Consider the following 25604-nt stretch of genomic DNA (forward strand, 5'->3'; position numbering starts at 1 on the left):
CAAACAGTAGGCAGAAAGGTGTAATACATGCAATGGTAACTATGGAGTCCGGAAAGTATTCACCACTGCATGGCAGAAAAAGTGTAGTAATACATATGCTCATGCTAACCCACAGTCACAACTGCAGCATACCAGACATTTTAATGGGTGTACCCCACTGATATGTACCATTCCATGAGGCACATAACTGATGAACCTGAAAGTCTCTGGGGCCTGCTCAGCAGCATACTCAAATACCCTAATAGATGTCAAGGCCCACACCATGGCCAGACCACACTGCATGCTGTAACACCCTAGCAGATATAGCAAGCATTCCAAGGTGTGAATGTACATGGAAAATAGGAAAGCTACAGCAGCACACTACAGTCAAGACACCTAGCAGGCATACAAGTAGTGAATGTAAAGGGCAACTATTGAAGCCTTAGCAACAGAGTGCAAGCAAAAGTGAAAGGAAAGCACACACACACACACATTAACAATAGTAGTAGTTGTAGTTGTCAGTGTACATACACAGTTAGTACAGGAAACTGGAGAAATGAATGGAGGAATGTTAATCTACAACACACCTGGAAATATGAGAGAGATACCAACCTTTATACTCATAGAACATTGTCCACAGCATAACAGCATGGTCCCTGCCCTTAACATCTGAAAGGGCTACGCCTATCTCACACACCTTTTATAGCACTGTTCTGAAATCACAGTGAGAACTGCAATCAGTACACAACTGGCTGCATGCAATTAGCAAATGCTGGCTAACAATTGGTGCAGAGGCCATCACATGGGCATATGCAGATACCTACAAAAGTATGCTGTACTCCATGTCCACGCATGCAATACTTTCATTGCACCCTGAGAAGGACGTGAGAGACAGACAGAGACAGAGAGAGAGAGAGAGACAGAGAAAACTGCAATTAAGCAGACAGAAACGAATTGTTCAGCAACAGCTACCTGAAAGCTGACAACTGGGAAGTGGAGCAGCAGAACAGAGAACTAGACAGCAGCAGAAGCAGCTGTGACAAACACAGGTAATGTAAAGTAATACTATAAAGGTGTACATACTGTGAACCCATCCATATGTGTCATTGGTCTGTATCCATATGTATATGAAGATGTGTAAAGGGCAGGAGACATACAGCAACTATCAGTGAAGGCTGTACATACATTTGTATGTGAGAGCATCTATGTGCACATATCAATGTTGTTTGATTGTAGGTTGTAGTGCCATGTACAAATTAGGTTACACAGCTATGTATGTTTAGCAGTATGTTAGTGTGTGTATACAGTATGGTAGACAAATATGTTGATATACCTGTCTAACATATGGATATGTATGTATGTCAACATATGTATGTGTATATATATATATATATATATATATATATATATATATATATATATATATATATATATATATATGTATATATATATATATATATATATATATATATATATATATATATATATATATGATATGCATATATGTGTACATACATAGAGAGAGAGATGTAGGAATACATAGATGTCGATAGAATATTGTACCAACATATCTATGTAATGCACACATGCAGATATAGATATATGTAGATACATATACATAGACAGACTGATCTGACTACCTACAGGTATGATTGTATATGATGACCTGCAACACAGCCTGTCCCACCCCCTCTGTCACTCACACCCCCTCTGTGCCCCCCCTCCACATCTATAGCAATATATGTATATCAATATATATATATGTGTATATGTATACGGACATCTATATATATATATATATATATATATATATATATATATATATATATATATATATATATATATATACATATACATATAGATATATTTATATACATATATATATAGAGAGAGAGAGAGAGATGTATATAAAGTCTGAGTGAGGCACATGTGTACAGATGTATTGCAACAGGTGCCTGGTGACAAAGGCATGGAGTGAACACCAGTGTCAAATCCGGAGTATCATACCACATTCCAGATCACCTACACCAGTAACCACCAGATATGTGATTGGCCGCCCACCACTGCATGTGTCAGGGATGAGCAGGGTCAGAAATGTGAACAATAGTGGCCCCAATGATAGTCACAGTGGCACACTATCCCTGGAATACCTGCACATGGTATGTGCCAGCAGACATGGTGAGTCAGGTATGGACATGTAGGTCGGTGTACCCCCCACACCACATAATGGATGCCATGGTATGGACCTCATATGACAGCAACAGATATGGAGAAGGACACAGTGACATGTACAACACTGTGACAACGCACTCAAACACATTACCAATGCACAGTGACTGACAACACCACAGAGTACACATATGCTACCCACATAGAGGTTACCACTCCCAGATTTACATATGGAGGTCACACCCATGACAGATGTCCAACAACCATAGTAACATCTCACACCATCCACAACCTAAATGTCTGCTGTGTGTCATCCGTGCCACTGCAATAGTGTGCACATGTGGAGGTAAGAGTTCCTACTCACAGATAAGACACACCCTGCAATAAACCACACAGTGTTAAGAAGCGAGACTCCCCATGAGTACATGTCACACATACCCCTGCTGAATGTTAGTCAGATAGGTAATATGCCATATGATTCACCCTGTGTAACTGTGTGACGGCAGCAGGTACCATCACACCACATGTGTCACAATGGTCAGGGTAGCAGAACAGTACGCTGCTGTAGACACAGGGGCAATAGCATATTGTATAGTATTGTATTGTAATGTAATGTATTGTGTTGTATTGTATTGGTATGGTGAGGTGCCGCCTTCATGGAGTGGAACCACTGCTGCTGTGCGCCAGTGTACAGGTACATATCCTGTAGTCAGGCTAGTGTTACATAGCACTTCTATATGTGTGTTTAGCTCCTGTCAGAGGTTATGTAGCATGCAACTGGGGATACCATCAGGTCCCATGCATGTTGTGTATTCTGCTGTCCTGCGGGTGTCTCTCACCTGGACATCTGTGATGACGGGGAGGTTACAGTCAGCTGGGATAACTATGCCTTATTACAGGGGAGAGGACGGGGTGACACCTGCACTGAACCTGTCCACCACAATGTTGTCGATATCTGTGGTGTCAGTGAAATATGTGTTGTGTACTACCTATGGGCATAGAGGATGGCTCCTGACCAGGTTGCTAACATAACTGAAGAAGGCCTCCTGGTCATCTGTAGTGTCACTCTTGATTTCCCTTTCAACGTTGCCCATGTAGTCAGTATGATGGGAAATAGATCCTTACCAGTGCTGCTCAGACATGCCCTCCCTTCAGTGAATGATGCTCTGTCTTGCAGTAGCTTCCATCTTCTGTAATACAATCTGTCTATGGCTGGGGTCCACCAGACAGGATGCTGTCCCTTTGTGGAGAGTGTCTTGGTCATATATGGGATTGCATGATCCATGCATTCTTGGAGATGTCTGCAGAAAGCAATTGTGTAGGGGTCAGCATTGTGGGTTGTATCTGCCACTGGCCCAGTGGGCTGTAAGGATACCATATCACTGTTACAAAGTGTAAAGTTTGTATCTGTAATGTTATGCACTATAGTCATCTGTGCTGGTGGTGGAGGTGGGATATGTATATCCAGGGCAATCAGTGTGTGGTCAGCCCACAGTAGTTGCCGATGTAGGCCATACAGTACCTAGATACAAACCCCCAGAGTGAGGAGGTGCTTCTGACCTGAATCGGTGTTCTGACTGCTGGTGTTTGGTAGTATGTCGTATGGAGTCTGCCAGGTACTGTTGCACAGTTGCTGGCCGAGCACTGATACCTGGCCATCTACATGTGTATCCACCAATAGACAGACAGATGTTACATATGTGAGATATGTTGTATCATAACAGTCGAGTAGCATGTGTAGTATGTGTGCCAAAGTCTGCTGACATATATTGCTGATACCAGGTTATTTTCTTTCTCAGGTACATGGCCCACCTGCGGAACCCCACCTACTCCACAGCTGAGGATGAGGAGATACACCAGAGCCTGGTGCGGGACTATGCAATACTCTTTTTCCGCACCAGCCAGAATCAGCAGGAGAGGGCTGCACTGTGGCAAGACCTTGTCCGTCGGGTAAATGATATAGGCACGCATAATAGGACATATGAGCAGGTACGACATCACTGCAGTGATTTAATCAGACATGTCCGTCAGCGTCAAGGTCAGATATCCACAGGCAACAGGTCGCCACAGGTGGTGGGGTGGCTACACATCCCCACTCACCAGACTGGAGGGACTACTCCTGAGTGTAGTGGCTCCAGTCCACCAGCAACAACAACAGCAGCAGACATGCATCATGATGGAGGCTGGAGCCACACAGCAGCAAGACAGTGAACGTGCAGGTAATATGTCATATGTATAGTTGACTGTTGTGTACACTGGTAGTTAATGCATGTGTGAGGTGTGTCCTTGGTTTGTAGCTGTCACCATAGTATTTAATGTGCAAGTGTGATATCCTCAATATTAGCTGCTGACCTGTGAAAGGCGACTGTTGTACTCCTGACCTGTATCATACTCAGTAACAATGGCACAGTTGTGCCCACTGACATTAGTTTCTTCATGTCTGCAGGACCCTCTGGTATAACTGCAATGCAGCCTATCCATGCTGGTGAGTGTGTATTAACAATTCCTGTAATAGTGTTGATAGTAATAGTACTATTTGGCTCACTTAGTAGTGCTCTTTGTATGCATGTAGGTGTGTCTGTGTCTGTGTGTTGATATCACGCATACTGAGTACTGTACAATTGTGTGAAACTGTGTGCATGTGTGCATGTGTGCACCTGTGCAGGTGTGCAGGTGTGCATGTGTGCACCTGTGCAGGTGTGCACGTGTGCACCTGTGCAGGTGTGCACGTGTGCACCTGTGCAGGTGTGCACGTGTGCATGTGTGCATGTGTGCATGTGTGCAGGTGAGCATGTGTGCATCGCTGGTAATGTGTAGACATTGTAAACTGTGTTTCCTGTTTCCTTCCCACAGGTTCTGTTGCTGCTCTGGTGTCATGTAGCAGGGAACCTGAGTCATGTGCCGTGGGTACTGATAATGATGACATCGGTGTAATGGCACAGGAAGGTATGCCAGGGTCCACCATTGGTCAGCCGATTGACAGTACACAGCTGTCGACCCCATCAATGCGCACAGTTATCCTGCCAATACACCCCTTGTCACCACTGTCCCTAGGTGATGGACAGCATACAGTGGGCATTGACCAGGGTAATGTGGTATCTGTGGCACATGCCTCCCCACACAGCAGCCATGGGCATGGCCCAGAGATGGTACCACACAGACAGATGTCCAGGGGTTCTCGTGGGAGCATCCATGGGCGTACTGCCCCTGTCAGACGTGCCCACAGAGGTCTTACAACCTCAGCTATGTTTCGGAATGTCATGCAGGCACAATCACGTATGAAACGGTACACCAGACAGGGTCTGAGGGAGCTGGAAGCATGTCGCACAGCCATGACTGACAGTATGCGTGACATTGCGGCTGCCATCCGTGATTTCACCGATGTCATAGACAGACGTTGTGGGGACATATTAGACCGGTTCCACAACTACATGTCCATGAGCCAGGGTGATGGTGGGCGGTTGAAGCGTCGACGTGGCCGTATGCCAGCAACAGCAGCAGCTGGCAGTCGGCGCGGATGACAACTGGGCCGCGGCCGCCCCCGTAGTGCCAGCAGCAGCCCCAGCAATGCTGGGTCTGTGCTGTCATCAGACCGCCCCAGGAGACCACGTGCACGTGGCTCTGGCCAGGCCGACAGGGATCTGTGTCCAGTCAATGAACACCTGCTTCTGATGACAGTACCCAGTCTGGGTTGGTACCGGATACGGTCCGTAGCACCCCTGCAAGGCACAGGTACCGTGTCCGTGGCCAGAGACACTGATCTGTATGACCTGGCAGGTACAGTCTGTGGCTGTCCACAAACACCAGTATATGGCAGCCATGAGGTGGAACTGTGTGCATCCATACACACATGCAAATTGACAACACCTAGGGCTACCGCATACACGCACACATTGCATCAACATTGCCCCACCTTCTACTGCTGTCCCTCACCAACACACATACACATACATGTCAATTGGTGGTATGGGTGGCTGACTCAGGCATACCAAGTTCACACCCTGTGCATATGATGAAACTGTGCCACCTCCTGCAATCTGTAACAACTGTGCAGGTACAGGTTAACATGTTGCTGATGCACAGGGTGACCACATAGATGTGTAGTAATAGTATCATGTTGTTAACAGTACTGTGTGCTGAATTAATTGTGGGTATATCACAGCATGCCTGATGCAGTAAGTGTGTGATTGTCATGTCCTGTTGTCTACATCCATGGTAAGTACCATAGTGTATCATCTGCACATGTTGGTATACTGGTGGTAATGATGTCAACAGAAGGCTACATACATAGGTAGCACAGGGGATAGGGTAATGAATGTAGTAATACACAATGATGGACATGTAAATTGCAAGTGGCATGTTGCCCACACTAGACTCTGCAATGCAGATGTTTGAGGATGTTGATATGTGTGCAGTACTGCACGACTGGTACAGGACACACAGGAGCACCCTAGCACTGCATGCTTACATCTCATACCATGCTAGACAGCCCCAACACACATAACTAACTGTCACAGGAGGGAGAGTCCCCATATATGTCAGGGATACTGTGGTGGCAGGCCAGGGAGCATACATCCTACTAAGTATGGAACCACTGAGTGAAGGCTCAGTGTCTGTTATTTGACATGTGTATTACTGCAGGTATGAGCACATGGGTTTCTATCCAGTTATTGTACATCCTGACAGTACATGCATGTTCTGTACACTTGTGTGCACTGAGACTGGACCCTAGCCATCTGACCTGTGTATTTCCATGTACATGTGCATAGTGCCTGCATATTTGCAGTGTTACCTACTGGAACTGGTACAGCTTGTTTGTTGTACAATGGACTACATGGAGCCCTGTTTACTGTATCTTTGTTTGCATGCATGTTTGCTTGCAATTACCCTGGAATACTGATCACACCTGCAATGCATAGTTATAGAGCTTCTGTGGACTCCTAGTGCCATCTGCATAGCCTACTATATGTATGTCCATGTCCCACTTGACAGGTTGTCACTGTTTGTCCTGTTCACATGTACATTGCCTGTGACACAGTGCATATGACCTGCCTGGCATGTGTCCACGTGAGCAGTCATATATGCTACTGCTAACTAATCACAGGCACTACACCTTCACACATTCATCTTCTGTTGAACTACCTGCTTTGCTAGGGACAGCCTGCACCTGTCATCCCTGGCCTTTCAGATATTGGCAAAGGCTCTTGCTACCCCCATAGTGCCTATGTTAGGCAGGGCTCAAATGACAAACCCACCTTCATAGGTATCACAAGGGATAAGACACTAAGAGCAATGCTACCCAACGCCAGATGTCTAAACCTCCAGATGCATGCACCCAAAACACTCCTTGGCATGGAAAACATCGATATCTGTGCAGTAACAGATGCCTGGTTCAGGGCTACTGAGAGCACACCAGCACTACCGGGTGTAACCCGGTTGATTTCTTTGATACAGTCACCAAGGCCATTGCCGAGGGGAAGGTGGTTCACACAGCCTACCTGGACCTTGCAAACGCCTTCGCAACAATACCCCACTTGAGCATTCTAGGGAAGCTCACCAGCTTAAATATAAGCCCCTATGTCACTAGATGGATTGCACAGTGGCTCAAGAACAGAACCCACATGGTTAGCATTGCTGGAGCCATGCCAGACCCCATAACAGTTACGGGTTGTGTCCCACAAGGCTCAGTCCTGGGACCCTCTTGTTTGGTATATATTTATTGGAGGTACAGGCCAACACGGATGGACTGTGGCTGTCCAAATATGCAGATGACTGCAAACTGGCCACCATAATCGACTCTCCAGCTGACACAAGCATCTTCCAAAGGGGCATCATAGCAACAGACAACTTGTGCCAGAGCCATGGCCGTCTGCTGAACAGTGTTTAGAAGGGGAATGTGCATCCTGTAGTCTGTTCACCTAGTTGCCAAAAGGGACATTGTCCTCACACACACTAACCCCCCTCAGCCAAAAACACACACTTGCCAATTGCAGGATTCAAAGCCCTATCTGACTGTTATGACACTTGAGATGGACGCATTAGCAGAGCACGCTGTTTGCATTACTGGGGGTTTTCTCTTCCCCTGCTATACTTATAGAGTGCTGACATCATCAGTGTTTAGAAAAGGGAATGGGCATCCTGTAGTCTGTTCACCTAGTTGCCAAAAGGGACATTTCCCTTACACACTAACCCCCCTCAGACAAACACACACACTTGCCATTCACAGGATTCAAATCCCTACCTAACTATGTTATGACACTTGAGACGGACGCATTAGCAGAGCGCGCTATTCGCATTATTGGGAAGTTTCTTTTCTCCTGCTGTACTTATAGGGAGCTGACATCATCGGTGTTTAGAAAGGGAATGTGCATCCTGTAGTGTCTTATCCTATTTGCCAAAAGGGACATTTCCCTCACACACACAAACCCCCCTCAGACAAACACACACACTTGCCATTCGCAGGATTCAAACCCCTACCTATGTTATGACACTTGAGACGGACGCATTAGCAGAGCGCACTATTCGCATTACTGGGAGTTTTTTTTTCTCCTGCTGTACTTATAGGGTGCTGACATCATCGGTGTTTAGAAAGGGAATGTGCATCCTGTAGTGTCTTATCCTATTTGCCAAAAGGGACATTTCCCTCATACACACTAACCCCCCTCAGACAAACACACACACTTGCCATTCGCAGGATTCAAACCCCTACCTAATTATGTCAGGACACTTGAGACGGACGCATTAGCAGAGTGCGTTATTCACATTATTAGGAGGTTTCTTTTCTCCTGCTGTACTTATAGGGTGCTGACATCATCGGTATTTAGAAAGGGAATGTGCATCCTGTAGTGTCTTATCCTATTTGCCAAAAGGGACATTTCCCTCACACACACTAACCCCCCTCAGACAAACACACACACACTTGCCATTCGCAGGATTCAAACCCCTACCTAACTATGTTATGACACTTGAGACAGACGCATTAGCGGAGCGTGCTATTCACATTACTGGGAGGTTTCTTTTCTCCTGCTGTACTTATAGGGTGCTGACATCATCGGTGTTTAGAAAGGGAATGTGCATCCTGTAGTGTCTTTTCCTATTTGCCAAAAGGGACATTTCCCTCACACAGACTTACACACACACCAACCCCACTCACACACACACACACTGAGCATTTGCAGTATTTGAAACCCCTACCTAACTATGTTATGACACTTGAGATGGACTCATTAGCAGAGCGCGCTATTCGGATTACTGGGAAGTTTCTTTTCTCCTGCTGTACATATAGGGTGCTGACATCATCTGTGTTTAGAAAGGGGAATGTGCATCCTGTGGGGAGGCAGACACCAAGCACACTATGGCTAAGCTGTCATTCCCTAGGGCAAACAGCCTAGTGTTGACCTCTACACCATTATGTTTAATTGTCAAATGCACATTATTTGTTGCTGATAGACTGTTTGCATATCTTTATTGCCATAGCATTCCCTGTTTGTATGAACAACTTCTGCATCTGTGGAAGATGTTTGCATATGGGAGGGATCCACTATATCACGTATGTCTCTGTAGTCATTTAACTGTGTGCACTGGGCAGACTGCTGTAATGTGGTTGGTTCCTGGCATAACACATAACAATACCAGATATGTGTGTCCAACTGCTAAACCGAGATTTGGCCTAAGTGTGTGAGCATGCCCAGTTCAGCCTTCCCATGGCATGTTGTCAAAGTGTGTGAGCATGCCCAGTGTGAGCATTCCATATGTTGGACTCTGCAGCCCACCACATTTGTGGATGTGTGTGAACTTCAACAACTATCACCCGTTTATGGTTGTGGGTTGTGTGTCATGTTGTGTAGTTACTGTACAACTGCTTTGTGTGTGAACACAACAGGATTATACTGTGCCTGCAGTGTTTGCATGGGATACTTTGCATACAGTTGTCAACATCCTTTCACACTGACCTAACACTGTAGTACTGTATAGTGTACTGGTAGTACTTTGACTGTGGTGGACAGTATCCTGGGCTTTACTGCTATCACTGCTTTACATTTCGATAGTGGGCACAACAGCCTGGTTGGGGCCAGTTGTGTACATCTGACCATGTTGCATTCTGTTCAGATATGAACTACTTACACCAGGCTTGTCCAACATTGTTAGTGTATTCCACAACATAGGTGTACAATTGCAAACACTAGCGATGTGCCCTAGTCCATGTCTAATGCAAGTTGGAGAGTGTGTTTGTCCTTCAACACACATTGTAAGAGGAGTTTGCCATGACATATGTCATGGTTAGTATACTGTGCCTCTGTCTACCTGTGACATGACAGTGATACCCAGGATAAACCTACCATCTCCCGTCCACCCATCAGGATTCCTATTGAGGAAGATTGATAAGTGACTCTATGGGTAGCCTGTGCTGAGGGTTCACTCATGGGTGGGAGTGGCTTCTGTGTTATGGATCACACAGTACAGCTTGTCCTATGTAAGTCAGTGCTGGGGTTCAGGTCTCTCATGTGCATAGCTCACTGCCATTCAGATTGTACAAGGTGCAGCATGTTTATTGATGCCAGCAACACAGGCAACACATGGCATCTGTGCAGGCTGTTTGATACTCCTGATGAGGTACTGTTGGGGACTTTACAGTTGATGGAGGTGTCTGCTGAGGTACATCCCACAGGGGCTATTGTAGTCAATTGTACCACTGATGCAGGATGAGTGCAGAGCCACAATGACCTCCCCTTATGTAGATCTGACAGCCTTCATGATTAGGTGGGTATATGGTATGTTTCTGTAAACACTACAGCACATGTTTGTCCAATGCAGGATATCTATCACCCTGTGTCCCCAGGTCTCTCATTACATGTTAACTACATAATGGGTTAACACCTATGTGGTAATTGGTGGGCACTTACTGTATATCCACGGGGGTTGACTATACACGTTTCTGCACTTAGCTTGCTGACATGGCTATGGCACCAGTTGTCTGTTTCTATGTGGCCCTTTTGTGGGATGCATGTGTCAGCTGGTGGATCATATGTGGTGAGCAGTTTGTAGTCCTCTGCAAAAATGTTAGGACACAGTCCTTCCATGTTTGCCTGTACCTATGGGACATATATACCAGACGAGGGCGATACCAGGACAAAGCCTTGTGGGATGCCAGTTATATCTGGTTTGTAGTCTGACATGGCTGAAGCATGTCTGACCATGTCTGTTCTGTCCTTGGTCTGGTTTGCAACCCCTCTACTGACATGTGGGTTTATATTTAAGCTGGTGAGCCTATCTATACTGAACATGTAGGGTATTGTATAGAAGCCTTTGCAAGGTCCAGATACACTGTGTGGAGCACATTGCCCTCATCAATGACCTTAATGACTGTTTCAATTGAGTCAAACATGGTTAGGGGCAGGATCTGCACTTGAGAAGGCCACACTGGGTTGGGTCCGGTGTCAGTAGGTCCCCAACATCCTTATGTCTGTGGTACATGCTGATCCTTTCCATAGCTGTGCAAACTGAGCTTCTCAGGATTCTGGGGTAGTACTGTTCAGTATCCATTCAGGCAACACCTTTGTTGAGAAGGACCACTGTTGTTGTACACTGCTCTTTGGGTACATATTCTGTGGTAAGGCTGACATTGAGCAGTAGTGTGGTTTGGCATTCCATTCATCTTAGAGTCCATGTTGCACTAAGCCCAGGACACCATCTCATACCATTGCTGCTGTGTGTTTTGCTTTGGAGATGTTGTCTGTTACCTCAGCATCTGCAATGTCAGGGGGCCAGCAGTCTGCTGGGATAGATATTCTGCATTCGTGGGGGTGGGGGGGTTTGCACTGCACCTGTCAGGATGTATGTTGGCAATATGTGTGTGTGTTTGTGGTATTTGTGTGATTCAGGGCATATCTGTGAATTCCCAACATGGCTCCTACCATCAGTTGTGTAAGCCTTGGGATTATCCTTAGTGTCCTGTACAATTTGTATCTACATAGGTTCATAAGTTCATACTAGGCTATCCACCCTGGGCATTTGTTAGCCTAGCCAGAGTGTGTGTGGCTTTTGGGACCCCTTGCTATGTGGATATTATGGCCATTTATGATTTGCTTTGCTGTGACTCTGTCTGGACATGACACAGTGAAGACTCCCACTGTAACTCTACAATCATCCATCCACTTGGCAAGATTCCTGTTGAACAGTGTCAGTGAGGGGCTCTGCCTAACATGGAGTGGGATTCTGGTCCAGGGTGTGGGGAGCCTCTGGATTATGTATCTGTCCCACCGGCACATCCTATTTCATTATTTGTTGAGGTTGACATCTCTCACTCTCGCAGCTCCAATGGATATGTGTTTTCTGGGGTGGAGCATGTCCATTACTCCTGTGTTGGGCATGGCCTCCTACAACAGGCATGCAATGCCTCTGTGTGGGCAGTATGTGACTGGATTCAGCTGGGGTGTCTACAGCCAGGCAGCATATGACATATATTTGAGACACTTTATCCTCTTGGTGAGGTACCTTTGAGGTCTTTCTAACTGCTGCAGGTGTCAGGTAAGGTAGATCCCATATGAGGCATTGTACTAGATTATGGGTGTGATTAGAGAAAAGTATAGGGGCACAGTGACCTCTGTTGCCATAGATGTGACTCCTTTCCTGATACAGTGTCAAATGTAGACAGTCTTCCTAGCCACATTGGCAATGTGGGTGTCACATAACAGGTTACTGTCCACTTGTGTCCCTAGGTCCCTGGTTACTCCTTCCATACATAATGGTTTACCACCTATGTGGTAATTTGTGGTACCTTGTTTGGTATTTGGTGGGACATTCATACTGTCCAGTGTCTTCAGGACGGTTGGGGGGGGGTTATTGTGTGTGAGAGTGCGGTCTGTAGCATGCTACAGACTGCACAGCAGTCTTGCCTACAGTTAGTTGCACATGGGTGAACTCCACTGCCTTGTGCATTGTCAGTTACCTGGACGTATGGGTGTCTGTGCTGCCTATGGATACTCACCCTCCTTTTATGTTTTGTTCCAGGTTTTGGGGCCATGACACATGGTACGTGGTATAACCTGGTAGTGCTGGTGTGCTGTCAGGAGCCTTGCAGCAGGTTTCTGTCACTGCACAGACATCGATGTTCTCTATTCTGGGGATGGCCTCGGGAGCATGCATATTGGGGTGTACACATCTGGCATTGGTCAGCATTTCCCTTATGTTTCTTCCCACTTATGTTTTCTAGGGTGGTGGGTCAGTCTTTTCAGCCTTGCCTACAAAAGGCTCTATGGAGGTGGCAAAGGCCTTATCCAATATTCAGACGCCCAGGGGTAACAGGTGCAGGCCATCCCAAGGACAGCTGCGTGGCTTGTCAAACATGACATCCCAAGCAGACAGACATTGGATCCCCTTGGAATGACACCAGTAAGTGTGCTACTTGCTATGACTGATCATTCCGTGTTTGTACTGTGGCATTATTCTTGGTAAGGGTAGGATGCTGCGAACGGTGAGTGTCATACCGGCCTGGACTACATAATCGGATAGCTCATCTGTGTCTCTTTACATGTAGTCTAGGGCAGTACATCTCAGGTCATTCACACCAGCATGGACTATGACTGCATCATATTTCTACTTGCTTTGGAGTGACCTACATATTTCTGTTATGTGGCATATTGTGGCAGCCTACAGGCAGCTTACTGTACCCTTTCCCTTGTTCAGTCTGGTGTGCGGGACAGCAGTGTGTCTGATTATGGAGTCACCTATTACAACTGTATCAGGCATGTTGTTTCTCCTTCTGGCCTGTGACTGTTTGGCACACCAGCTTTGTGTGCTATGTGTTGCATGTGCTATGTTTGGAGGCTGTTTCATTGGGTGTCTGCTTTAGAGGCCTCTGTTGGTGTGCTGTGTTTGTGATTTCTGCCTCCGGGAATGTATTTCTGTGTTTATGTGTTTGGTTTGCAGTTGTGATAGGTCTATGTGGGTATGTGTTTGTGGTGTGTGTGGTTACCTTCTCCTACTGACTTGTTTTGTGAGTACTGAGTTGAGGGAGCTCAGCCTCCAGTTTGGATGGATGGTTGCATCTCTCACATATATTTGTATTTATTGGGTGGAGTTGGGGGTCTTCTGTGTACTTGGGGCAGGTGTAACATTGCCTCAGGATTCACAGATTCCACTTGTTGTGGCTGGCCTTAGTGGATTGCATGTGTGGACAGATTTTATTGCCATACTACTGATCAGTAATTACTTCATTGTTCATGTTTGCTCTATCATGCAGTAGCTTCCTCATTCTCTTGCATGTTTTGGTTATGGCTGGTGTCCACCATGCCAGATTTAGGCACTGTGTCTTGTTTTAATTTAGGACTGCATAATCCAAGCATTCCTGGCAGTGTTCATGGAATGGCTGTATTACAGGTTCTGAGGTGTGGCCCATATTTTGCACCTGCACGGGACCTTTAATGGATTCCACATCAGTTTGGAGGTGTGCAAATATTGCTTAGCACATGTTTTCCACTGTGGTTTTCCGGCCAGGGACTGTGGTCAGGATTTGTATATCCAGTGTGATTACTATATGGTCTGGTTTTACCAGTGAGCAATACACTTCTCATCTTGACATCCTGTACTTATGTTGTTGATTATCACATCGAGTATGCTTACAGCTCTTGTGGGGGTGGTAGGTTGTTCCTGGGCCTTTTGGTTTGTGGATTCGATGAATGTTTGTCCTACACTGTTGCAGCTGGTATAATGCTCCCAGTCTATATGTCTGGGTATTTGCAGTCGCCCAATATAATGTGGTTTGGAGGACTTGATATATTCATGTATTCCAGCATAGGCCGGATGCAGTTCCTGGTGTTGGGCCAGTAGTCTGTAGCAGGCTATAAACTGGGGGGCAGTTTTAGCCACTGTTACTTGAGCATGGCTAGTCCATGCTGCTTTTTGTGGTGGTACCAACATGGGGGTGTGGTTATCCTTGACAATTCTTGCTAGTCACCCTCCTTTTGTAGCTTGTTCCAAGTTTTGAGGCTGTACAGCACAGTATGAGGTGTAACCTGGTAGTGTTAGGGTGCTGTTGTGAGCCTTGCCTCAGTTTTCTGTTACAGCACAGTTATCAACATTCTCCATACTGGGTGAGCTTAGACTGCATGCATCTTGCTGTTTCAACTTATCCCTTATCTTATTCTTATCCCTTCTGGTACCTTTGGAGATAGGTTTGTGTTTTGAGCCTTACCTATTCAGGGCACACTGTGCGTGACAACAGCCTTTGCCAGTATCCATATGGCCTGCACTGATAGGTGCACGCCAGTCCTAGCAGGTGGTGCATCATGTCATGCTCAGCATGTCATCCCAGACTGGCACACATTGGGTCCCCTTTGAGTAACTGCGATACTTCAGTCAATTGTTGCACTTGATCATCTCGTTGTCATGTTGTGGCATGCTGCTTGTTGAGGGTAGGATGTTAGTCAGGGTCCTCAGGTGTGCATATGGTACTTGGTGTTACATTACTTAACACATAGCATTCATGCCTCAGGTGGTGCTGCAGGGCTGCCTCTGTCGGATGCGCATATTACACTTCCCTGTACATGTTTGAGAGCAGGTTGTGTCACGTTAGGCATCCCTGTTACTATATGAGTGAGTCAGCGAGGGGTATCATTCCCAAGGTTCCTACTGAGCCAATGTATGTGCTATGCATTGCCTCTTTGCCAAGGCCAGGGCATACTGGGCACGCCTCCTTCTGCCTACTGGGGCAGGCTCAGGTTGTTCCTCCTCCGAGTCACGCTGTGCCTGTGGTGGCCTTGGCAATGGTGGGGGGCTGTTTGGCCCAGCCCTATGCTGGTCCTGCTGCAGCTGTTTTTGCAAGATCATATTATGTAGCATAGCACATACCATGACAATTTGGGTACATGTAGTTGGTGTGTACTGCAAGGCTCCACCAGATGTGTCCAGACACCGGAACCGTGACTTGAGCAGCCCAAACACACGCTCTATTACATTACGTGTTTGTGCGTGTGCCCCATTATGGCGTTCCTGTTCAGGTGTGTGTGCGTTTCTGATGGGTGTCATCAGCCACGGCTCCAGTGCATACCCTGCATCCCCCACTAGGTGTCCGTGCGGGATGTCCCCATTGGCAAATGTCTGGTACAGCTCGCCAAATGCCAGATGTGGGAATCGTGGTAGCTCCCAGGACAGCCAGCACACACATTCATTATTATGCCCTGGGCATCACACACGACCTGGCAGTTGATGGAGGGGAAGCCCTTGCGGTTGATGTATGCCCTACCCTGCTCACCGGCTGGTGCTTTGATGCATATGTGCGTGCAGTCTATTGCACCCACTACCTCAGGGTATTCCGCTATTTGCTGGAAGAGACGCATGTTGCTGGCCAATACCTCACGGGCATTGGGGAAGTATACATGATCACCGACATGTGCTGACATGGCATCCAGGAACTGGTGCAGTACCCTGGAAGCTGATGCCTGTGATATCCCCATCATATCGCCAGTTGGTCTCTGGAAGGTACCTGTTGCTAGTATTCTTAGGCCAACACATACCTTGGTTTCCACTGGGATGGGTTCCCCTCTGTTGGTTCTGTGTGTGAGGCGTGGCCTGCACAGCTCCACTATTTGCTGCAGGAGGTCTCTGTCCACTCTATAGCGCTCTACTATCTCCAGCTCATGTAACCCGTGGTAGGTGACCCTGGGCCTGTACACTCTTTTCTGTCTCCTCACTGTGGGTTGTCTGGCACCATCTGCATTGTCACCACCCTCAGCAAGTCGCCTATGTCTCATTATGACAGCTATGGCAGCCCCTAACATTTCTGCTCTGAGTTCAGCTTTTTCAGTTTTCACTTCTGATAACTTAACTCCTGTCTTGCAGTGTCTCTTGAGAGAAACATTCTGCACTGCTGTTTGCAGAGTTTTAAGTGCTGGGCTGGCCTAGTATTCTGCCTGTGTAATTGCCTGCATCTAATTGTTTTCATCTGCTAGCTCCAGCAGTATTCCCTGCTAACTTCCTACTACATCTGTTGCTTTCTTTTTCCTTTCTGTTTCCTCAGGGTGGAGCCGTGTGCAAACCAGCAGAAACACGCCACAGTGGCTTACACGCGCACACATACTTACACAGTTCAGAATCTGCTTATTTGGTTTTAAACGCTGCACGCTCACAAGCATTACGGTGTTAAACATCTCCCAACACGCTCCCACATGCTGAGTCTGCCTTACACGCCAAGACACTGCCTTACACGCCAAGACACTGCCTTACTCGCCGTGGCGCGCAAGATACACGTCCAGCAAGAAACTTTGGTGTAGGCAACAGTGTACACCTTCCATTTCTTGACTTTCTCATGTTTACTTAGTGGCACACCTCTTTCCTTGATATCTGTCTGACAGCTGTCATGTAACTCTAACCTCCAATGAACTGCATCTCTTTCTACCATTCCCCCCTGTGATGTCACCTATCTCCTACTCTGTTCCTCCCCCCTTTGTAACTCTTACACTACTCAGAATGTGCTCATTTGCTATGTGACAGTGGAATTCAGTATCCTTACACTCATTTGCATCAGATTGCCTACTAATGCTTAGTTACATCTCTTAGACTCAGCTTCCCCCCTTAGCAACCACTACACGGTGGCCATGTTGGTTTTGCTCTGCTGGTCCCTCCATTGACATTCCATGTATTGCATAAAACCTACATTTATGGGTTTAAAACCTTCGTTTTTTATGTTCTATGCAGCGCAGCCCGCTTGTGAGGGCTGCGCTGGTTTAAACATCGGCAATCGCCGAAAAAAATTATATTTTTAATATATTTGCATGGTCACCTTGCCAATGGCCACATATTTGGCCATTGGCATGCTGCCTATCACATATGCACCCTTTATTTGGAGCTGACATGGCTCCATTGCCGTGTTTGCAGAAACATACTCAGTTGTCAACTGAGTCCATTTCTGCAGCTAAAACGGCTCTTACACGAGCTGTTTTGGGCTTCCTGGATCGCTAATCAGCCTCATTTGCATGCTATTCGGCTGCAAGTGAGTTGATTAGCTTATCCACGCCCACTCCGTGTAAGAGCCATTTTAGCTTGACTCTTACACGGACTTTGGGCTGTTCCTGGATCGCGAAGGCTGCATGGAGTCTTACACTACTCTTAGACTCCGTGCAAGCCTTCGTGAATCCGGCCTTATGTGTGTGAGAGAGACTAAGTGAGAGTGAGAGTGATCCTGTGTGAGTGAGTGTGTGTATGAAAGCAGAGGAGCCTCTCTGTGTGAAGATCGAGAGTGAGAGCGATCTTGTGTGACTGAATGTGTGTATGAAAGCAGCAGAGACTATGTGAGAGCTTGAGAAAGAAAGTGAGACCAATCTTGTATGAGTGTATCTGTGTATGAAAGCAGAGGAGACTGGGTGTGTGTATGGGTCTAGGACTATTCACTGAAAGCACATTTCAATGAAACACATTTCACTGAGCACAATTCACTGAAAGCTCAATTCACTGAAAACGGAATTCACTGAAACACATTTCACTGAAAGTTATATATGGCCTTTTCCCCATTGTTGTGCAACCCTGGAGTTAGTATATATATATATATATATATATATATATATATATATATATATATATATATATATATATATATAGTAAGGGCGGGTGTGGGGGACTCCATCCCCCACATTGGGGGGTATGGGGGAAGTAGCCCCCCACCTATTTGAAATATTTTGAACTATATAAATTGATACTTGCAAGTCCAATAAATTACTCTTTTCTGAACTTAATATATATCCAAAATATGTGGGGGGTGGTGCCCCCACACCCCCCTTACTATATGTACTAACTCCAGGGTCGCACAACAGTGGAGAAAAGGCCATATATAACTTTCACTGAAATGTGTTTCAGTGAATTGAGCTTTCAGTGATTTGTGCAGTCATTTGATTTTCAGTGAAATGTGCTTTCAGTGAATAGTCCTAGACCTATGTGTGTGTGTGTGTGTGTGTGTGTGTGTGTGTGTGTGTGTGTGTGTGTGTGTGTATATATATATATATATATATATATATATATATATATATATATGTGTGTGTGTGTGTGTGTGTGTGTGTGTGTGTGTGTGAAAGCAGAAGAGACTGTATGCGTGTATGACAGAGAGAGAATGGGCTGTATGTAAAATTGTATTTTTTAAGCATTATGTTGTTTTTTATATATGTTTGATGTAAAATTCTTCCTCCCAACACCATTAACATATACTACAGCAAGTTTTAAATATTAGACGGGGAAACTATTTTACATTAATATATATAAAAAATAATATTAGTACTTAAAGACATACATAAGCAAGTAAAACACAGCAATTTTACAGAGAGCCCATTCTCTAAGCGCAATAATGCCCTCCAAGGTGTGTGTTAATGTGTAATTAGCACCCTTCCAGGGGTGTAGAGGCCCTCCGCCTGAGGAGTCGGGCCTCATAACTCCCATGGGTGGGCATTAATTAAACATTAACACACACCTTGTCAGGCATTATTGTTTGCATATTCTCATCTTAGAGCAGACCCTGTTGCTATCATGCCTATGGCTCCTGCTGCTAACAGACTCTTATCCACCCCCAGTTCAGTATTTGGGAATAAAGTGGGCAAGTGGCTGGAGAGACAGAGTAAGATACTCTTCTCCCCTCCACTCTAGCCTTTAGAATCCCTAATTACCAGGGTTAGATGTGGAAGTTTATTTTGAGATGTGCAAGTAGCTTGAGTGTGTTTTCTGCTTCCCTAGCTCATGGAGGTAGGTCTTATGTGGAATAGATTGTTTTTAACTTGTCTCAAGTATCTAAACATGCCTTAAACAGTGGGCATGAGTGTGCTGATACTGTTTCTAGGACTTCTGCATCAGCTGCTGTTTTGAAAAGATTTGTCTGGCTATATAATCAACATTTTTTAGATGAGTTAAAGTCAGAAAGTTTGAGTCCCTGCTTGATACAGGGTTTTCTATTTGACTTCTGCTGCACATATCTTCAAGCAGTAAGATGAGAGGGGTAAATTAATGCAGGGAGCATCCTGAATTTTTCAGGTTCCCAGGTTTTTCCCCTCCAAACTCTCTATTCCTCTTAAAAGACAAAATAAACAAGGTTGCACCTAATAACAGGCAGCACCCAAGAAGAAATAGCAGGAGGGGACCAATTTCAAACCCCCACAACAAGGAGCTTTCCCAAGAGAGTCAAGCACCAGGAACTGAATGAGAATGCCAAGAACCTGGTCATCTTCCACTCTCCTTCCTCTGCCCCGGCAACTCTTCCTCTTTCAAGAAGTCTGACTCTCAGTGCCCCATTTGGCATCAGACAGTTTCAGACAAATGTGTTTTAAAGGTGATGGGCTGCAGTTGGCAATGGATAGAATGCCCCCCCCCCATCCTTTCAGGGTGATCCAATCACTTCTAACCCTTCCAGTCAGACAGAGTTGACTTCCAGGTGCTCCAACTCATATTAAAAACAGGAGTAATCTAACATGGTCCTGTGGAAAACATATGAAGGAGCTTTTATTCCAGAATGATTCTAGTCTCAGAAAAGGAGCACACTTGAAGACTTGATTTGGATCTCTCCTTTCTCTATCTTTTTGTGCAGATTTCAAAATTCAAGAAGTTGACTCTCCAGTTCATGTTAGCACTACTCCTAGACCACTGCGTTATGGTGACCTTACTCTTAAAAAGGATTCTTACCATCACATTCCCACAGCACATAGCTTCATGAGATGCCTAAGATTTTGTGTATCTGGGTCACACTGTCCATGCTCTGCATTACATTTTGAGATGTCTACTGTATCAAGATGGTTTACAAAATGCCTAGCTTCAGTGGTGGCTCAATGCAGGCTGCAGTGTATCCACATTTTTTTATTCAGACAACTTGCTTATTTGTGCAGAGTCATTGCCCAAGAGTCATTAGTAAAATCTACTTCTCTACTAATTCACCTGGGATTCCAGATAAATTTGCAAAAACCTTCCTTTATTCCATCATTCTGGATTGTGTTTCTGGGGTACCTTACAGACATTGTCATGCAAAAGGCTTTTCTGCTTCAAGACAAGGTGGATTTATATCTGGAAGTAGTCCTGAGATTTTCTCAGCCATCTCAAGCTTCTGCCAGAGAATTTCTCAGGGATATTAGGTCTTATGGCTTGTGTGATCCCCACGATACTAGTCAGATAGACTCCTCAGATTGTGCATGGAAAGCAGTTTCAGTAGGGGTAAAAGTACAAGAACTGTTGAGACAACTCATACAGACTGAAGCACATCAATGTCCAAGAAATGTTGGCTTTAATTTGTGCCATAAAAGCTCTTCATCATCTTTGGTGTCCAGGCCTTCCTCAGGTTACTACAGACAAGACCAAGGTAATGTGGTACATAAACAAAGGGGCACTAGATTGTACCTTCTATGCAGGTTGACAGTGATAACTTAGGAGTGAGCTCAACAGCACTTCTAAAACTGTCAGGCTTCTTCCTTACGGTCAGAACAAAACATAGTGGCAGACAAGTACAGCACATACTGGACAGACCCCCATCAGTGAAACTCAATGAAGAGGTCTTCCAGGAAATGATCTGTATGTGGGGAACACTTCAAGTAGATATATCTGCGTCCTTTCAAAACAGATAACTAGAAACATTCTGTTCAAGAAATCTTTGAACAAAGCATGGATAACAGATACCGTATCATTTGTCTGTTTGGGGATGTTCCTACATGCTTTTCCACCCTTTCCAGTCATTTCCAGGATAGTTCTGAAAATTCAGAAAGAATTCCCAAAACTTGCTGTAGTGACTCATTTGTGGCTCAGGCAAAATTATTTCTCCCCTACTTATGGAACTGGCCAAGGCAATTACCACAGACTTTCTCATAGACTGGATCTACTCACACAAAACAAGGGGAGTTTGATACACCCAGACATGTAAATACTTCAGCTGACTTGCCTGAGTGATTCACTTTTCATACATTTTAGGCACCTCTTTCATGAGGACATGCAGCAGTTACCAAAGGAGACAAGAAAGCCTGCTATTTCATGTATTAGCAAATGGAAATTATTTTCTGGTTGGTGACTAGCCAATAAGCTGGGTCTCAGCAATGACTGCACTTCTGCTACTCAAATATTTGTGTGGGTTACTATCTTCTGGCCTCTCTCAAGCCTATAGTCAGGGTTTATGTAGCAACCATTTAAGCATGTCTGCCCATGGATCCTCTCTTTCTTCCCTGTTTGTTAACCAGTTTCTGAAATGAGTTTTGCACATGAGATCCCCCCCACATAGACAGATTTCTCCCTTGTGAGATCTCACTTTTGCTCTGGAGAAACTGACTATGTCACCATTTGAACCTGCCTCCTTGGATAAATTAAGGTTTATTACTTGGAGAACTCCTTCTCATTGCTCTGGCATTTGCAGGGAGAGTGAGTTTGAAGCTCTTATTATGGGGGACCCTATATGTTTTTCCATAGGGATAGGGTCACTGTGCAGAATAACCCCTCATCGACATTGATTCAAGCCATCAGTATCCCATTTTTTTACAAAGACCCTAAAAACCAAGGGAGAGGAGATTTTTCATACTCTGGATGCACATAGATACCTCAGGTACAATCTTGACATAACCAAGTCCTTCAGGAAAGCTAATCAGCTATGCATTTCCCATTCTGGGACTAAGACAGGTCAACCTGTGTCTAAACAGGAGATTTCTAGATGGTTGTCCTTGGCTATTGTATTTTGTTGTTCCCACCATGGCAAAAGTATTCCATGCAGGGTAAAGGCACATTCCACCAAGGCCTTAGCTTCCTTGGTATACTGGGAAGGGGTGGACTCTAGAAACATTCAAGAGGCAGCAACTTGTTCCTCTATACGTACATTTACAAAGCACTCTATTCTTTATTTACAAAGCACTGCAAACTGGATTCCTTCTCCAGGTCCTTAGCAGGCTTTGATAGTGCCATTCTCAAGTGGCTGCTGGACCCTTATCTTTCCTCCTTCCAGTTTTTATAAGCCATGGTAGTGTACCTGTTGGCTACTGCAGCAGTGAGAATGATGAACATAGTACAAATGTGTAAGTTGCACTTACCTATGACAGTGGATGTTTGAATTACTCACTTCTGCCGTAGCCATTCTCACCCAAAAATCCTCCTTATAGTATACAGTTCTATGTGGATTACAACTGTTTATTATTGTTGTTTAGTCAGGATGAATTTCCCTTTTAACACTTAGGGGCAATAAAACCAGAAGATTTTAATCACCCTGTCTGCTTTTACAGTTCCCTCCAAAAAGGTTAGCCTATAGGCATCCAGAGTGACAGTGCAGGAGGGGGTTAGAGCTTTGGAGAGCAGTCTGGTTGCTGTACCCTTGGCTGGATACAACCCATAGGCTGTCTGCAGCAGTAAAGAATTCAAACGTCTACTGTTATAGGTAAGTGCAACTTACACACACACACACACACACACACACACACACACACACACACACACACACACACACACACACACACCTTAACTGAACTCTCCTGCTCCAAGACTGTTTCCAAAGGGAGAAATGGATGACCACTGTCTTTTGACAGTGTTCACTTTTTCCACCAATATAGAAGTTTACATAGCCAAGTAACTGTCTGAATCATTTGGAGTGTAAGCCGGGAGACATTGGTATTTCTATTGGAGAGCACATGGAAAATTAGCATTAGCTGAGGTGCTTCCCTAGGCTGGTGCATTTGCCTGCAGTACTACCAATGGAGCAAACCTTCTTGCTGAGGCTCCCACTAGCAGAAAACCTCAGTGAGTGGGTGGGTGGTCTAAAAATTGGAAACAGAGTCAGTGGGAAAATGCCTGTATTAAGGCTTCAAATTCAAGGTAAGCCATTCTGAATTCTAGGACTTTTGTATTATATAAGTGCACTTTGTTGTACGTTCTCTGCAGATATTCTCATTCCTGTCAGTGTTTCATATATCCTAACTCAGCAGAAAGAAATTCTTAAGCATGGGACAGTAATCTTCTGCTTTTAGTTCTTTATTTTCTGAGTCTAAAATTGTTTCTTCATAATAGATGTTAATTCTAATAGTAGTGGCTGCATTCATTAATGTTAATACATGCTGTTGTGGTAGATAATTAGCCATAAAAGTCTTCTAATCACAGTGACTTTTTTTGTTTTGGGCTAGGTTATGTGGTCGATGACTATGATACATGTAAAACATTTGATCTGATGTTGTCAATCTTCATTCATTCATGACAGTTGAGTCTCGGCTCTGTCCTCAGAACCGACTCGGCCGTTGTAACAAGCTTGCACCAGCCAGAAACTCTTGAGCTAAGGCTACCCATAGTGCTTCTCTTCACATCTTGTTTGCTGCTTAGCGTTTTAAGATGCGTCAGGCCATGCTCTCAAGCCAAGTGCCTTATTTTTCTATATATTTCTATATATTTCTCAATATTTTTCTGTTTTATAGCTCCCCTCTTTAATATTTCTTAATCGCTTTATTCTATATTACCAAATTGATCCAAATTAGTGTGCGAGTGCTGTTTTACCTATTTTTTACCTATTTGGTTATTTCTTCTTTCCCATTATTGGTATAGGCCCCTCCCTTCCCTCTTACCTTTGATAACTTGTAAATACCAGTGTTGGTATTCTTTCTCCTTTCTTCTTTCCTTCCCCCTTAGCCTTCTGGGTATTTCTCTTGCTACCATTGTTGGTACGCTTTAAAAAAAAATCTTTCACTTGCTTTGTTTTTCATTGTTGTTGTGTGTCTGTGTGTGTGTGTGTGTGTGTGTGTGTGTGTGTGTGTGTGTGTGTGTGTGAGATCACGTGAACGGTGGTCGAATTTGTGATTTACCTAACAATGGCTGATAAAAATGGTACAACTGGATTTAAACAATGTGACAAATGTGGCAGGAAGATGCTCAACTCCGATGGACATCTTTCCTGTGTTTATTGTTTAGGAGTGCCACACTTGGAACTTCAGCCTCTGTGGTTTACTGTGCCTCTGCAGAGCTTCAAAACAAGTTAATTTTAAAGAGGTTGTTAAAAAAACCCTTTTCAGAGGCTTTGTCTGAGCCAGAGGTGTCAAAACCTCCTAAAAAAGAAGGGAAAAAGAGGAGCCACTCACTTCCAGCCTCTCTTCATTCTCAGGAACCAAAATTGTCAAAAGGCTAGGCTTCCACGGAACCAAAATCGAAACAATTGAAATCGGCACTGACAACCGTCTTGGCACCTGAGTCTATGACTCCTTCCACAGTGCCATCTATTCTCATGGAACCAACTAAAGTTACCACAGTACTGTCCTACTATGTATTTCAGTTCTGAGCAGTTCAAGTTTACCCTGTAAAACTGGTCACTCTAAAGATTTGGTCAACCCGACCATTTTCTGAAGGTTGAATCCCTAGCCAGGATTCAACATTCCCCATCTGTTGACCTCTTTGTTGGTCAGCAGTTCATTCCCTTTATTGATCATCCAGAATCTCCCTGGGGATGTCTATTTGTTGCACCAGGAGCCTTTCAGAGCTTGATGTAGTTAGATTGC

The 25604-nt window shown here is 45.0% G+C and overlaps 1 protein-coding gene across 2 annotated transcripts in view; it reads left to right on the forward strand.

The window, feature by feature from the left end:
• Positions 1-25604, forward strand: part of LOC122796386 (zona pellucida binding protein) — a 944481-nt gene that overhangs the window by 161000 nt on the left and 757877 nt on the right. The gene's annotated exons all lie outside the window — the stretch shown is intronic.

The sequence above is a fragment of the Protopterus annectens genome, chromosome 3.part0 (assembly GCF_019279795.1).
Source record: "Protopterus annectens isolate FY-2018-M chromosome 3.part0, PAN1.0, whole genome shotgun sequence".
NCBI lineage: Eukaryota > Metazoa > Chordata > Ceratodontiformes > Protopteridae > Protopterus > Protopterus annectens.